The following is a 14538-nucleotide window of genomic DNA, read 5'->3' as shown; positions in this document are numbered from 1 at the left end:
CTCCAGTTGCCCTGGCGCTGTGCTGGACTTTCTACAGGATGCTGACAGCACAGGACCTGAAAGAATATGGGACAATGGGTATCAGAGGCTGAGGATAGGTGAAGAAGAGAAAACGGAGCATTTGAAAAGCCCTGCCCGGTTACTTCCGGTATCGACCATCATCATCCCTGCTGGCGTATGAACTTGGTCTTGTCTCACTCAGCTCCGGGAAGAGTACCATCTGGCATCGTCTCATCGGGCCACAGCCTGCCTCCTTTTTAGCCCCCTCTGACTTCCTCCTAGCTGTGTGCCGGCAGAATGATCCATTCTTCTCAGAGAAGGGAAGGGCCAACAGCGGCAAAGACACCCTGAGTGCTAAAGACAGCCAGAGAGGGTCTGATGGTGGAGGTGTCAAGGAAAGTGACACAGACACTCAGAGATGTGTTCCAGGTCACCTGGCCAGGGAGGGCAGAGACAGGGCTCCAGTCTCCCTAACCACTAGCCTTCGCTACCATGGGGATGAGTAAAGTTTGAAGGGGTCTTGCCAACTGGCTGAAAGGGGTGACACCGCAAGTGAGACTAATGACTCCAAGAGGCAGGCTGTAGCCTGTTTGAGCCCAACTCTGGCAGAGCCAGCACTGGCTGAGAAACATGGAGACAAAGAGCAGGAAGATCCTGAGGCAGCCAGGGTGACAAGGGCCCTCAGGAGGTACTGGAGACGAGGTTTTCCCAAGGCTTTCCTTGCCCTGAGTCACAACTCCTCTACCACAGGCTGCCCCGAAGCTTGACAACAAGGAGACTGTCACCCAGTATGGTGACATGTGTTGCCCTTGCAGTGGACAGACCCAAGTACAGACTGGTGTATTTGTTGGCTGTGTGCTTATCTCCCCCCACCCCTGTTTGTGACCTCCTCTGTACAGTGGCCTGGACAGTGGTTGTGAATCAGAGAGTGTGACCAGAGCCCAGATGGACACACCAAGCTAGGTGCAGAATAGGCCTGTGGCCCATATGTCCTGTCCCGCATCCTCATTCTTCTAGAACAAGGAAAGAGGAAGCAAAGTCTCCTTGGAAATTAAAATTGGGTTCATCATAGCCCTGGTGGCCACTCAGGTCTCCAGGACAGAAGGACTGTTCTCTTAGAGCAAAGAGACATGGAGGGCAATAGCCCCTGTGCCCAGCAGGGCTAGGCAGCTCATGGAATGCAGTGCTAAGCAAGATAAGGAGTTTGGGAGTCTTGGCCTAGCACTGGGGATTGGTGCGTCCTGATTCCATTAAAGGTAGGCCTGGCAGGGGGCTGGAGAGATGGCTCAGCAGTTAAGAGCACCAACTGGTCTTCCAGAGATCCTGAGTTCAATTCCCAGCAACCACATGGTGGCTCACAACCATCTGTAATGGGATCTGATACCCTCTTCTGGTGTGTCTGAAGGCAGCTACCGTGCACTCACACACATAAAATAAATAAATCTTTGAGCCGGGCGGTGGTGGCACACGCCTGTAATCCCAGCACTTGGGAGGCAGAGGTAGCAGATTTCTGAATTTGAGGCCAGCCTGGTCTACAGAGTGAGTTCCAGGACAGCCAGGACTATACAGAGAAACCCTGTTTCGAAAAAACAAAACAAAACAAAACAAAACAAAAAAAAGAAGGTAGGCCTGGCACCAGCCAGAGGCCAGAGCGCTCACTCTTGCTTAGGCCTGACAATGGGCCAGCAGCCAACATGGAGGCAGGAAGAAAGCTATTCCTACCCCTTTCCACCCTGTGGGGCTCGGTGGCCAGCCATTTCATCCATGATTCCTTCTTGCCTAGCGGGAAACTGGTAAGCTTGGGCGAGAGCTATCTTATACAAGAAGCGCAGGTCTTGGGGAGCAATCAGGCACCAGACAGAACAAACAGGAGACGCCCTGCCCCAGCTCTCTGGGCTCTTTGTTTTGAGAACATAAATGTAGAGAGAAAATAGTGAGCTCCTGAATCAAATCTGTAAATCTCGGTACCCAGGAGTCTGAGGCAGGGGGATCACGGTGAGTATGAGGCCAGCCTGTGCATCTGTTTCACAATACACAAGCAAATAAACAGTGAGAAGCAGCAGCAGCAGCAGCAGCAGCAGCAGCAGCAGCAGCAGCAGCGACAGCAAAGCAGTTCCTTTCAATCCTGTTTCCGACCAGTGTCAACACTGTCCCAGGCAATGACGTGTGCTGGGAGTGATATGTATCACGTCGGACTTTCCAGGTGCTTACATATATAACACACATGTGCACACACATGTGTGAGGTCATGATCTTTGTCCCTGGGTGATTTTTACACAAAGGGCTGACCATATCGCTCTGCAGTTATTTGGAACAGTCCAAGCTGGACTCCCTCTCCGGGGAAAGCATCCTCGCTTGCTTTTCTAGCTTTCTGGATAATAGACCACGTGTGGACAGAGCACTGACAGCTGGTTCCGGAGCTTCCTTTCCTCAGCCCTCACTCGGGAGCACCGGCCAGCTTTTATAGTAAGTGGCACGTCTGCCCAATTCCAGGGACCACCGCCCACTCTCAGACTGCGTTTGCCCTGCCTGATGGACAGTCTCCGATTGTTACCACACAGTCAATCCCGCAGGGACCATGTTGCCCAGGCCTTTCTGCATGCCTGTGAATAGTTTTTGGGGGGCATTGTTTCCTAGGGTGAAGCCAGTGGGTGGGCAGAAATGCATGCTCACCCCTCTTGGTGGACAGGCCGCAAGGTGGGAGGGTGGCTTCGTCCCCGTGTCCCGTCCACCTCCCTCCACCCCCCCACCCCCGCCCTGTCTGCCCAGGCTCAGCCAAACGCATCCCAGTAGCACACATCCCCCACGTGACTGCTGGCCGGGGCCGCCGTTTCCAGGAAATCGATTGTAAAGCCCGCTGAGTGTCAGTGGCTCACACACTGGAGGCCATCCAGGGAGTAGATTAAATTGTAGGAGAAAAATCTTATCCTGAGCTCAAGATGGCTGGTAATGGGAGCCCTGTGGTGACCTTCCTGGAGAAGTTAAAAGAACACAAGCATTTTTAACCGTTCCCTTGCTCACTGCCTCCGATCTGCCTGGCAGAAGTGTAGTCCCTCTGCCCGTGAAGAAGCCTCTCTCCTGAGCAGGCTGGCTGCTAGGGTAAGGCCTGGTCTGGGGTCCAGACTGTCATTGTAGTCAGAGGCTAGGAAGCCCTTTTCACCAAGTCCAAGACCAGTGGCTGCTCCTGGCTGGGTACGGCCCATTTTCTTCCTACACAAACACAGGTGCCAGGGTTGACTCTGGCCCTTCCTGACACTCCAGAACAATCCGGTACTCAGCCTGCCTGCTCAGTCTAAGGACAGAGAGCCCTTGGGCGGAGCCGGTTTCTTTGGGGCAGGTGAAGCAGGTTTTTTTTTTCTTCTGAGAAATGGAAGGCTACATTGCAGAGGGGCGGCTTGCCTCTCCCTTCCTGGCCCAGCAGGGGAGAAAGGAGAAGCAAGAAAGAAGAGAGAAAGGATAAAGCCGGAAGTGAGTGGTAGGAGAGAAGAGGGGTGTGGGTGGGGAGTGGCTGAGTCGAGGGCGCGGCCTGATCCGCATCCGTAGTGGAAACGCAGCCCATCACGGGACTGCAAAGGCTGCCTCGTCTGCGCACTTCATCATCTGCAAATTCCCTCATCGAATCTTTACCCTCACGCCAGCGTGATTAGTAGCTCTCATTAGTTTTACACATATACTATGAGGCTGGGTCATTTGTTCAGTTGTCCCAGCTGGTAGGTGACAAAACCAGCCTGCTATCTGAGTTCCATCACTGGCTGAAGCTAGTCTTCGCACCAGCCCTCAGGCCAGTAGGATTTCCAGGTAAGCCTGCATTAGTCTTTCTGGATGCCTTTGCCCTGTTTTCTTAAACACACGCACACACACACACACACGCATGCACGCACGCACACGCACGCGCGCACGCACACACGCACACATGCACGCACGCATGCACGCATGCACGCACGCACGCACACATGCACCAGTCTGTACCCTGCTTCTGAGGTCAGATTTGGTTTACTGGGATCTTGCATCTTTGTCGTAGAACAGCTCTGTGCCTGATGCAAGAGTCCAATGGATGAAGGCAGAGTAAAATCATGTCTTCACACAGTCTGATGTCTCTCCCAAACTCTGGTACAGGTGCTCGGGTAATCTCCACTGCTGAGCAGAAAATCTTAGGGGTGAATTACTGTTTTTATTAAGACGAGGCCTTTGCGCACTGGGGGTGGAGCTTATCTAGTAGAGCGTATTCCTGAAAGCTCTGGGCTTGATCCTCGGCAGATCATGAACCGGGCACAGTAATACACACCTGTGACCTTCGCCTCGAGGAGATCAGAGTTCAGGTTCATTCTCAGCTACACAGGAGTTCACTGACAGCCTGAGCTACATGAGACCCTATCATTAAAAAGTATTTTAATGATCCAGGCAGTGGTGGCGCATGCCTGTAATCCCAGCACTCTGGGAGGCAGAGGCAGGAGGATTTCTGAGTTCGAAGCCAGTCTGGTCTACAGAATGAGTTCCAGGACAGCCAGGGCTATACAGAGAAACCCTGTCTCAAAAAAACCAAATCCAAAAAAGAAAAAAAAAATCAACCCCCCCAAACAAAAACAAACAAACAAACAAAAAACAACAACAAAAACAAAAAAAAGTATTTTAATGAATTTTTATTTTTTAATGTATATGGCCATTTTGCCGCTGTGTGCATATGTCTGTGCCATGCGTGTATGCCTGGTGCCCTCTGAGGTCTGAAGAAGGTATGATCCCTTGCACTTAGAGGACAGTTATGAGCTGTCACGTGGATGCTGGGAATCAAACTTGAGTTCATAGCCAGTCGCTGGGTGTGGCTATTCATGCCTTTAATGCCTTTAATCCTAGGCAGAGGCGGGAGGATTTCTGAGTTTGAGGCCAGTCTGGTCTACAGAGTGAGTTCCAGGACAGCCAGGGCTACACAGAGAAACCCTGTGTCAGCAAACAAATCCGAGTCCTCTGAAGAGCCGCGAGTCCCCCTCGTGCCCAAGCCATCTCTCCAGCCCCCAGAAGACCCAATTTCAGAAAGTAAAAACAAAACCCATGGTGACGAGCAGGGCGTGTTTATGTGGTGACCTGGTCTCCTGGGTTCAAGCAGTTTTTCTCCTGGTAGCTGGGACTGCAAGCATAAGCCACCATGTCTGGCTCATGGTGTGAATAAGTCACTGTTAGACAAGAATGCCATGGTAGCAATAGATACAAAGATGTCCTGTGTCCTCCTCTCCTCTCCTCTCCTCTCCTCTCCTCTCCTCTCCTCTCCTCTCCTCTCCTCTCCTCTCCCCTCCCCTCCCCCACCCTCCCCTCCCCTGCCCTCCTTTCCCCTCCCCTGCCCTCCCCTCCTCGCCTCTCCTTTCCTTTCCTCCCCCACTCTCTTTTTCTTTCTTTCTGTCTGTCTGTCAACAGATTTCTCTGTGTAACAGAGCCCTGGCTGTCCTTGACTTGCTTTGTAGACCAGGCTGGCCTTGAACTCACACATACGTGCCTGCCTCTATCTCCTAGTCATGTGCCACCTTGCCTGGAAGATGTCCTATATCTTATTCTATTAAAAATAAAGCAGGTTAGGGCTGGAGAGACGCTCAGCTGGCTCAGTGGTTAGGAACACGTGCTGCTCCTGCCAAGGACCTGCGTTCAGTTCCCAGCACCTGCATGGAAGCTCTGAGTCACCGGTAACTCCAGTGCTAGGGTATCTGGACACCCTCTTCTGGCTTCTGCGGACATCAGGCCTACACATCTATGCAGGCAAAAGCCTTCACAGATACAGTAAATACAGTAGGGCAGGGACTGGCTGGTCAGATGACCCCGGTGGGGCTTGCCAGCCTAATTTAACTGGTGAGCTCCAAGTCCCTCAGAGAGATGTTGCCTCAAAAAAATTAAGGTGGGCGGGTGGTGGTGGCACACACCTTTAATCCCAGCATTGGAGAGACAGAGGCAGGCTGAGCTCTGTGAGTTAGAGGCCAGCCTGGTCTACAGAGGAGTTCCTGGACAGGCAAGTCTATACCGAGAAACCCTGTCTAGAAAAAACAACAACAACAACAACAAAAAAAAAAAAAACAGACAAACAAAAACAATAATAACAAAAAAAAAAAATCAAGATGGATGTCATTCCTGGAGATGATATCTAAGGTTGACCTCTGTCCACACCCTGTACTCAGATGTGTAGACGGATTTACTTAGTGTCTGTATGTGGTGCTGGTATTGAACTCAGGGCAAGTCCTCTACCACTGAGCCACACCAGAGCCCCCATCCTGAACCCCCACACACACACAAACACACACACACACACAGAATAAACATACAAGCTTATAAGGCTGCATAACAGTAAGACACCATTTTATTAATGAAACAAAAAGATGCTCTGTGAAAACGGCTATCTGCCGAGGTGTTAACAGATGATTTTCATTGTTTTCTCTTGGTTTATCTGTGTTTCTTGTTTTTTTTCAATGAATATCAACGATTTGCATGATTTTAAAGAGCAAATAAATAAATAAATAAATAAACTCCAGACTGTGTACTTTTTCCTGTGCTCATCCCCAACCCAACAGCTCTCAAAAAAAAAAAAATGCATCTATATGTCAGTCATTATAACACTCTCCAATGTTCCCTCCCATCTCCCTCTGTCACTTTGACAACTGGGTTGAGGGGAGGGGCCCTGCTGCTCCCAGAAGCCCCCTGCTGACTAGTGGATCTAGAGAAGGCAGTGGGCTCCCAGAACACCTGAAGGTCTCCCTCCCTCCTTCCCTTTCCACTCCCTCCTTCCCTCCCTCCCTCCTTCCCCATTCCCTCCCCCTCCCTTCCCTCCCTCTCTGTCAAGCCATGCATACCTGGGTGGGCTTTCTAGTTATTATTTGTTTCTGCAGGTGATGCTGGCCTCAGAGGGCGAGGAGCTATGACTCACTTTCTGGCTGTCCTGCCGGTGCCCACCTGGAGACCAGGGACACATGGCGTGGTGTGGTACCCCCTTCTCCACTGCTAAAGTAAAAACTGGTCCCATCGTGGTAAAATCAAGTGTGGCAGATTTGCAGTCGCAGGTGCCTGCTCCTCTGCTGTGCAAGCAAAACAATGGCTCAGGGCACAGCCATGCTGGTCCCTTCTGGAAGGCTTCAGGGAAGGGAAGGAAACCATGGGAACCGGCTCTTCAGAGCATCTATTGGGCATGCGGCTGGGGCCTGCCTTGGTCCCATCTTGCCTCTCAGTGTACTTTCCTGAGGTATGTAGGGGCAACTCAGGCAGAGAAAGCACAGGTTTGAGAAGGTTGGCTCTGGAAAATCTGACTGTGATCCTCTTAGAGAAGTGAGTGTTGGCTTCTCCTACCTAGGATACACTGCCCGGGCTCCCCATAACACAGACTTCTGAGGATCAGATCCAGGCTGGATCATTTTAGGGGAAGGAAAGGTTTCCTGAAGTCTTTCAAGTTTAATGATGAGCCAGCGAGTTTATCATTCCCACTGTCAATACAGAGCTGGTCAAAAGAGGCAGCTAGGATCTAGGAGACCTGCCTTGGCCCTGAAAGACTAGGATTCAAAGGAAGGAACAGCGGGCCCTTCGAGTCCCCAGGCCCCACCTTTAAATCAAATCCCTTGAAGTGTTAGGCCTGGCCACCTGCAAAGAGCTCCTGTCATCCTAAGTCTTTACACCTGGGATGGATGGAGATAGTACAGGGCTCTGTTCTTAGCTCTGTTCCCAGTTACCAGGTCTCCTTGGCCAAGGCACTCCTCCCAACCCCCCAGCCCTTGTACCCACACAGTGCAGTGCAAAGATGGGTTTGAAAGGGCGTGGCTAAAGACTGCCCAGCTGCCTGCCAGCAATGTTTCTGCTCTACATGGGAGTCTGGTGGTAAAGTTCCATGACCCAGTATAACCTGGTGTGGCTGCAGGAATCAAAGTGTGATCGGTAGCGACACCATGTGGACACATAGGGTAACTGCACTGGCGTGCACAGAAGCCTCAGGGTGACTTCCAGCTTCCTTCATTAAGGAGAGAGGAGCTGATTGCAATTAATCACATTCATCATCTTACGTGGGGAGCTGTCTTGGAGCTGGCAAAGAAAATCCCAAATCAGAAGACAATCTCCCAGCCAGATCTCCCTGCTGTAAGCCTTCAGCTAGACACCTGTTTTGTTTAAAATTTCAAATACCGGCTTGATAGAAGCGCCTGGTGTAAGGAAGGGAGAGTAATGGTAATCACAACGTTAATAAAAATTTAACAGGCTGTTTACTCTTGCCACGACTCTCACAGACATCACCTCATTTCGTGTTCCCAACAGCCCTGGGAGGTACTTACTCATGTCCCCAATTTTCAGATGCAGGTTGTAAGCTGTGTCTGGGAGGGGAAACTAGACTTCAAACCTAAGCAACCTGGCATTAGACTCCATTTTCTCCTTTGTTTTGTTCTGAGTCAGAGTCTTACCAGGCAACTCAGACTGGTCTCGGACTCAAGATCTTCATGCCTCAGTCTCCTGTATGCTAGGACAACAGGCTCTTGGGACAATGCCCAGATGGCCCTAATTCATTCCCTCCCTCCCTCCCTCTTTCCCTCCCTCCCTCCCTCCCTTCTCCCTTCCTTCTTCCTTCCCTCCCTCCCTCTGTTTCTCCCTCCTTTCCTCCTTCTCCTTCCTTCCTTCCTTTTCCTCTCCTCCTTCCTTCCTCCTCTCCCCCTCTCCATCCCTCTTTTCTTTACAAATATGGCTTCCTTTATGCGTATAGGTGCTTTGTCTGTGTGTGTGTCTGTGTACCACATACCTGCTTAGTGACCACAGGGGCCAGAAGGAGTTGGATCCTTTGGGACAGGAGTGAGAGATGGTTGAGAGCCATCGGGTGGGCGTTGGGAGTTAAACCTGAGTCCCCTGGAAGAGCGGTTCGTGCTCCTAAACCCTGGCCTGTTGCAGCCTTCCTTGTCTTTTCTTTCTTCTTTTCCCTCCTCCTCTTCCTCCTTTTCATTTTTTTATTCTTGAGACTAGGTTTCATGTAGCCTGGGTTGCCCTGGAACTCACTAAATAACCAAAATGGATAGCCTTAAAATTATGATTCTGTGGCTCTACCTCTCCAATACCTCTGGGATTGAAGACTTGAACTACCACATAGGGTTTTTGTTTGTTTTGAGTTTGTTGTTGGTGGTGGTGATGGTTTTTCTTGAGACAGGGATTCTCTGTGTAGCCCTGGCTGTCCTGAAACTCACCCTGTAGACCAGGCTGGTCTTGAACTCAGAGATCCACTTGCCTCTGCCTCTGGAGTCCCGAGACAAAAGGTGTGCACCACCAATACCTGGCTTCACATGATTTTGTATTCAGTGTGGAGGCTCAAACTCAGAGCCCTAGGGAAAATACTTTGTCAACTGAGCTACACCCCACACCCAAATGAATCTCCCATTCCCTCCTTCCTTCTTTCAAACATTTTATTTATCTATTTGCTATGTTTCTGAGGTGTTAGCTCCTGGCCACCAGCTGCTGACCTGTGTTCCTAGCTTCACTGCGCTCAGCTGCGTTTTCCTATTTTTTTTTCATCTACAGGGATTAAATAGAGCCTCACACATGGGAGTCATGTGCTCTACCTCTGAGATATATCTCTCCCCGCCCCTGCCCTCCAATACCTTTTCTTTTTTCCTTTTTCTTTTTTTAGGGGGTGGTTTCGAGACAGGGTTTCTCTGTATAGCCCTGGCTGTTCTGGAACTCACTCTGTAGACCAGGCTGGCCTCAAACTCAGAAATCCGCCTGCCTCTGCCTCCCAGAGTGCTGGGACTACAGGCGTGTGCCACCACTACCTGGCATTCTTTTTTCCTTTTCTGGAGATTAAGCCCAGACCCTTGGGACTACAAAGATATAGACTACAGAGATATAGACTACAGAGATACAGACTACAGAGATACAGATTACAGGGATATAGACTACAGAGATATAGACTACAGAGATACAGACTACAGAGATATAGACTACAGAGATACAGACTACAGAGATATAGACTACAGAGATACAGACTACAGGGATACAGACTACAGAGATGAGATACAGACTACAGAGATATAGGCTACAGAGATATAGACTACAGAGATACAGACTACAGAGATATAGACTACAGAGATACAGACTACAGAGATACAGACTACAGAGATATAGACTACAAAGATACAGACTACAGGGATGCAGACTACAGAGATACAGACTACAGAGATACAGACTACAGAGATATAGACTACAGAGATACAGACTACAGGGATACAGACTACAGAGATGAGATACAGACTACAGAGATACAGACTACAGAGATACAGACTACAGGGATACAAACTACAGGGATACAGACTACAGAGATACAGACTACAGAGATACAGACTACAGAGATATAGACTACAGAGATACAGACTACAGAGATATAGAATACAGAGACACAGACTACAGAGATACAGACTACAGATATATAGACTACAGAGATACAGACTACAGAGATACAGACTACAGAGATATAGACTACAGAGATACAGACTACAGGGATACAGACTACAGAGATGAGATACAGACTATAGAGATACAGACTACAGAGATACAGACTACAGAGATATAGACTACAGAGATACAGACTACAGAGATACAGACTACAGGGATACAGACTACAGGGATATAGACTACAGAGATATAGACTACAGAGATACAGACTACAGGGATTCAGACTACAGAGATGAGATACAGACTACAGAGATACAGACTACAGAGATACAGACTACAGAGATACAGACTACAGGGATACAGACTACAGAGATACAGACTACAGAGATATAGACTACAGAGATACAGACTACAGAGATATAGACTACAGAGATACAGACTACAGAGATATAGACTACAGAGATACAGACTACAGGGATACAGACTACAGAGATGAGATACAGACTACAGAGATATAGGCTACAGAGATATAGACTACAGAGATACAGACTACAGAGATATAGACTACAGAGATACAGACTACAGAGATACAGACTACAGAGATACAGACTACAAAGATACAGACTACAGGGATACAGACTACAGAGATACAGACTACAGAGATACAGACTACAGAGATATAGACTACAGAGATACAGACTACAGGGATACAGACTACAGAGATGAGATACAGACTACAGAGATACAGACTACAGAGATACAGACTACAGGGATACAGACTACAGGGATACAGACTACAGAGATACAGACTACAGGGATATAGACTACAGAGATATAGACTACAGAGATACAGACTACAGAGATACAGACTACAGAGATACAGACGACGGAGATATAGAATACAGAGACACAGACTACAGAGATACAGACTACAGAGATATAGACTACAGAGGTACAGACTACAGAGATACAGACTACAGAGATACAGACGACGGAGATATAGAATACAGAGACACAGACTACAGAGATACAGACTACAGAGATATAGACTACAGAGGTACAGACTACAGAGATGAGATACAGACTATAGAGATACAGACTACAGAGATACAGACTACAGAGGTACAGACTACAGAGATGAGATACAGACTATAGAGATACAGACTACAGAGATACAGACTACAGAGATATAGACTACAGAGATACAGACTACAGAGATACACACTACAGACATACAGACTACAGAGATATAGACTACAGAGATACAGACTACAGGGATACAGACTACAGAGATACAGACTACAGAGATACAGACTACAGAGATACAGACTACAGACATACAGACTACAGAGATATAGACTACAGAGATACAGACTACAGGGATACAGACTACAGAGATGAGATACAGACTACAGAGATACAGACTACAGAGATACAGACTACAGAGATACAGACTATGGAGAGATTGATTACAGAGATACAGAGTACAGAGATACAGACTACAGAGATACAGACTCACCTCACCCCACCATGTGAGTCAGGGTCTCACTATGTAGCCCTGGCTGACCACCATTTCTACATAGGCTAGAATAGTCAAACTTGGACTCTTATTATTTTTTTTTTTTAAAAAAAATCACCTCATGTTATAGTTCTGTCTTCACTGTCAACCCCATCCACCCCATGTTCATGATAATCCCTCCAGGTTGGAGAAACTCCCACTTCCCGGTACACTGGTTTGAATTCTCCAGCGGGCAATTCTGATGAGGGGTTTCCTTTGGCAGTGACGATGGGTACATGAGACAGGCTTTAGGTGGGACAGCCCAGGCTGCAGTCCCAGCTCCTTTCCTCACTGTTCCTAACCGTGTGCCCTGGGTTCATTCCTCAGCCTCCCGTTCTGGGCCTGACAAATGTCTGTCAAACACCCTCAGATTGGAGAAGTCACTTCCTGCTGAGTGGTGTTCATGAAGTGCTAGCCTAGTTTACCTGTAATTTGTACAATTCCGCCTGCGGAGGAACCACCGGACAGATTTCAGAAGGTCAGGAACTCTCATTCAGTCTTCTTGGGAAGCACGGCTGTGATAGGAAGAAAGGTAGGATTTGGATAGTTAGTGGCGAATGCCAGTGTTGGGCAGTGGACCATGCCACCAGACAGAAAAACTGGCAAGGTGGAGCGGATTAAGGAACCCTGGCAAGTCTCATAATTGAGAACGGTGGGGATTTAAATCTTCTCAGACCAGATTCCTGTCCTGGAGCACGTGACCATGACACCCCACTAAGTGGACCATGATAGTTGGTCATGTAGCTTAGAAACCCAGAGTTCTCCATGATAATGAGGTATCTAGATAGGCCCCTAGGGGTTTAGATAGGGTTTAGCCAATAAGAGTCCCTTCCTAGGCAACCCTTCCAGCAAAAGATATTTAATCTCTGGTTCACCCTGAGTAAGTGGTATGCATCGCCATCCACCATGAATAAACAATTTGAACATGCTGTCTCCTTCATCAAGGACTGCTGGGGGTTGGGGTGGGGCTTTCATCATATAGAGCCTCACCTAAGTAGAAGACTCTTCTGCACTGCATTCCTCCCTGAGCTAAGCTGGACCAGCCCTGGGTTCATCTCAGGACCTTGGGGGTTCCCAGCAGCATCTGGGTGCACAGGAGTTTGAGAATCACAGTCTCCATCTCACCCGGAGAAACATGGGCTGGGACCCCTATTTTAGGTCACATTTTGCCTCCCCTGAGAGCTGTGTTGGTGTCTCAGGAGCCTGGCACTCGAGAAAGGAATGTAGCCTAGTGCCCCTGCATTTTGCCTACCCAATCTGTGTCTCCTTGGTATTCCAACACCCCAGTGGTAAAGTGAAAGGCAGAACCACACATCAGCCTGCTGCAGATGAGGCTCGTGAACTGCAGAAGGAGTTGCTGAGTTCTGGTTCTAGAAATATCCAAAGGACTTATTTAGCCAAGTCAGCAAAGGAGAAACAAGATTTCAGTATTTTGAGCCCTATATTTCCATAAAGAAGACATTACCCCAAAAGCAGTACCCCAGAACCCTTAAGCTATCTGGAGACTCTGGTACTATGAATCATTCTCTATGTATTTCAGGAAGCACAAATTTAAGACCAGAAGTGGGGTGTTTGGATGCTAGTTCCAGCTTGGTTTTCTTCCTGCCTCTTTGAGGTCATGAAGTTATAAGCATCCTCTTCTGGTGCCTTAGTGCTCTTCTTCTGGTCTCCACAAAAGCCAGTGCAATCTTCTTGCCCATATCTGTCTACTAGCCACGATGGCCACTGGTCACGAACACATTGCCTATTCTCTAAGATAGCAACTGCCTATGAAATCTATATCATTAGTTACTAGCTTTTTCATTAGTTACTTTTATAGTTGTTTTGACCAAATACTTAAGAAGAAACAACTTAAGCGGGTGTGGAGAGAAGGCTCAACCTTTAAGAGCTCTGGCTACTCTTCTAGATGACCTGGGATCAATTCTCAACACCAACATGTCTACAAAAACCTCATAACTCCAATCCTTCCAATCCTAGGGGATCTGTCATCCTCTTCTGGCTCCCAGGAGCACTGCACACATGTGTGGCACAGAAGTACATGCAGGCAAAATGAAGGAGAAACAATAAGCAAAGTGGTACAGCACTTGGGAGGCAGAGACAAGCAAATCTCTGAGTTCGAGGCCAGCCTGGTCTATAGAACAAATTCTAGGACAGCCAGCGCTACATAGAAAAACCCTGTCTCAAAAACCAAAGAATGTCAGGAGGAAGGACTCTCTTGGCTCTTCATTTGAAAGGATGGTGTCCTGTACAGGCATGGTGACAGGATGGTGTCCTGTATAGGCATGGTGACAGGATGGTGTCCTGTACAGACATGGTGACAGGATGGTGTCCTGTACAGGCATGGTGACAGGATGGTGTCCTGTACAGGCATGGTGACAGGATGGTGTCCTGTACAGGCATGGTGACAGGATGGTGTCCTGTACAGGCATGGTGACAGGATGGTGTCCTGTACAGGCATGGTGACAGGATGGTGTCCTGTACAGACATGGTGAGGAGTGGCTTCTGTGTGGCAGTACAGGCCAGGCTGCGCACATCTTGCAGTTATCAATAAGCAGAAAGACTGGGCCTGGGGGGCACTGGAGAGATGGCTCAGTGGTTAAGCA

Source organism: Apodemus sylvaticus, chromosome 6 (assembly GCF_947179515.1).
Source record: "Apodemus sylvaticus chromosome 6, mApoSyl1.1, whole genome shotgun sequence".
Classification (NCBI taxonomy): domain Eukaryota; kingdom Metazoa; phylum Chordata; class Mammalia; order Rodentia; family Muridae; genus Apodemus; species Apodemus sylvaticus.
This window is presented reverse-complemented; position numbering follows the sequence as displayed.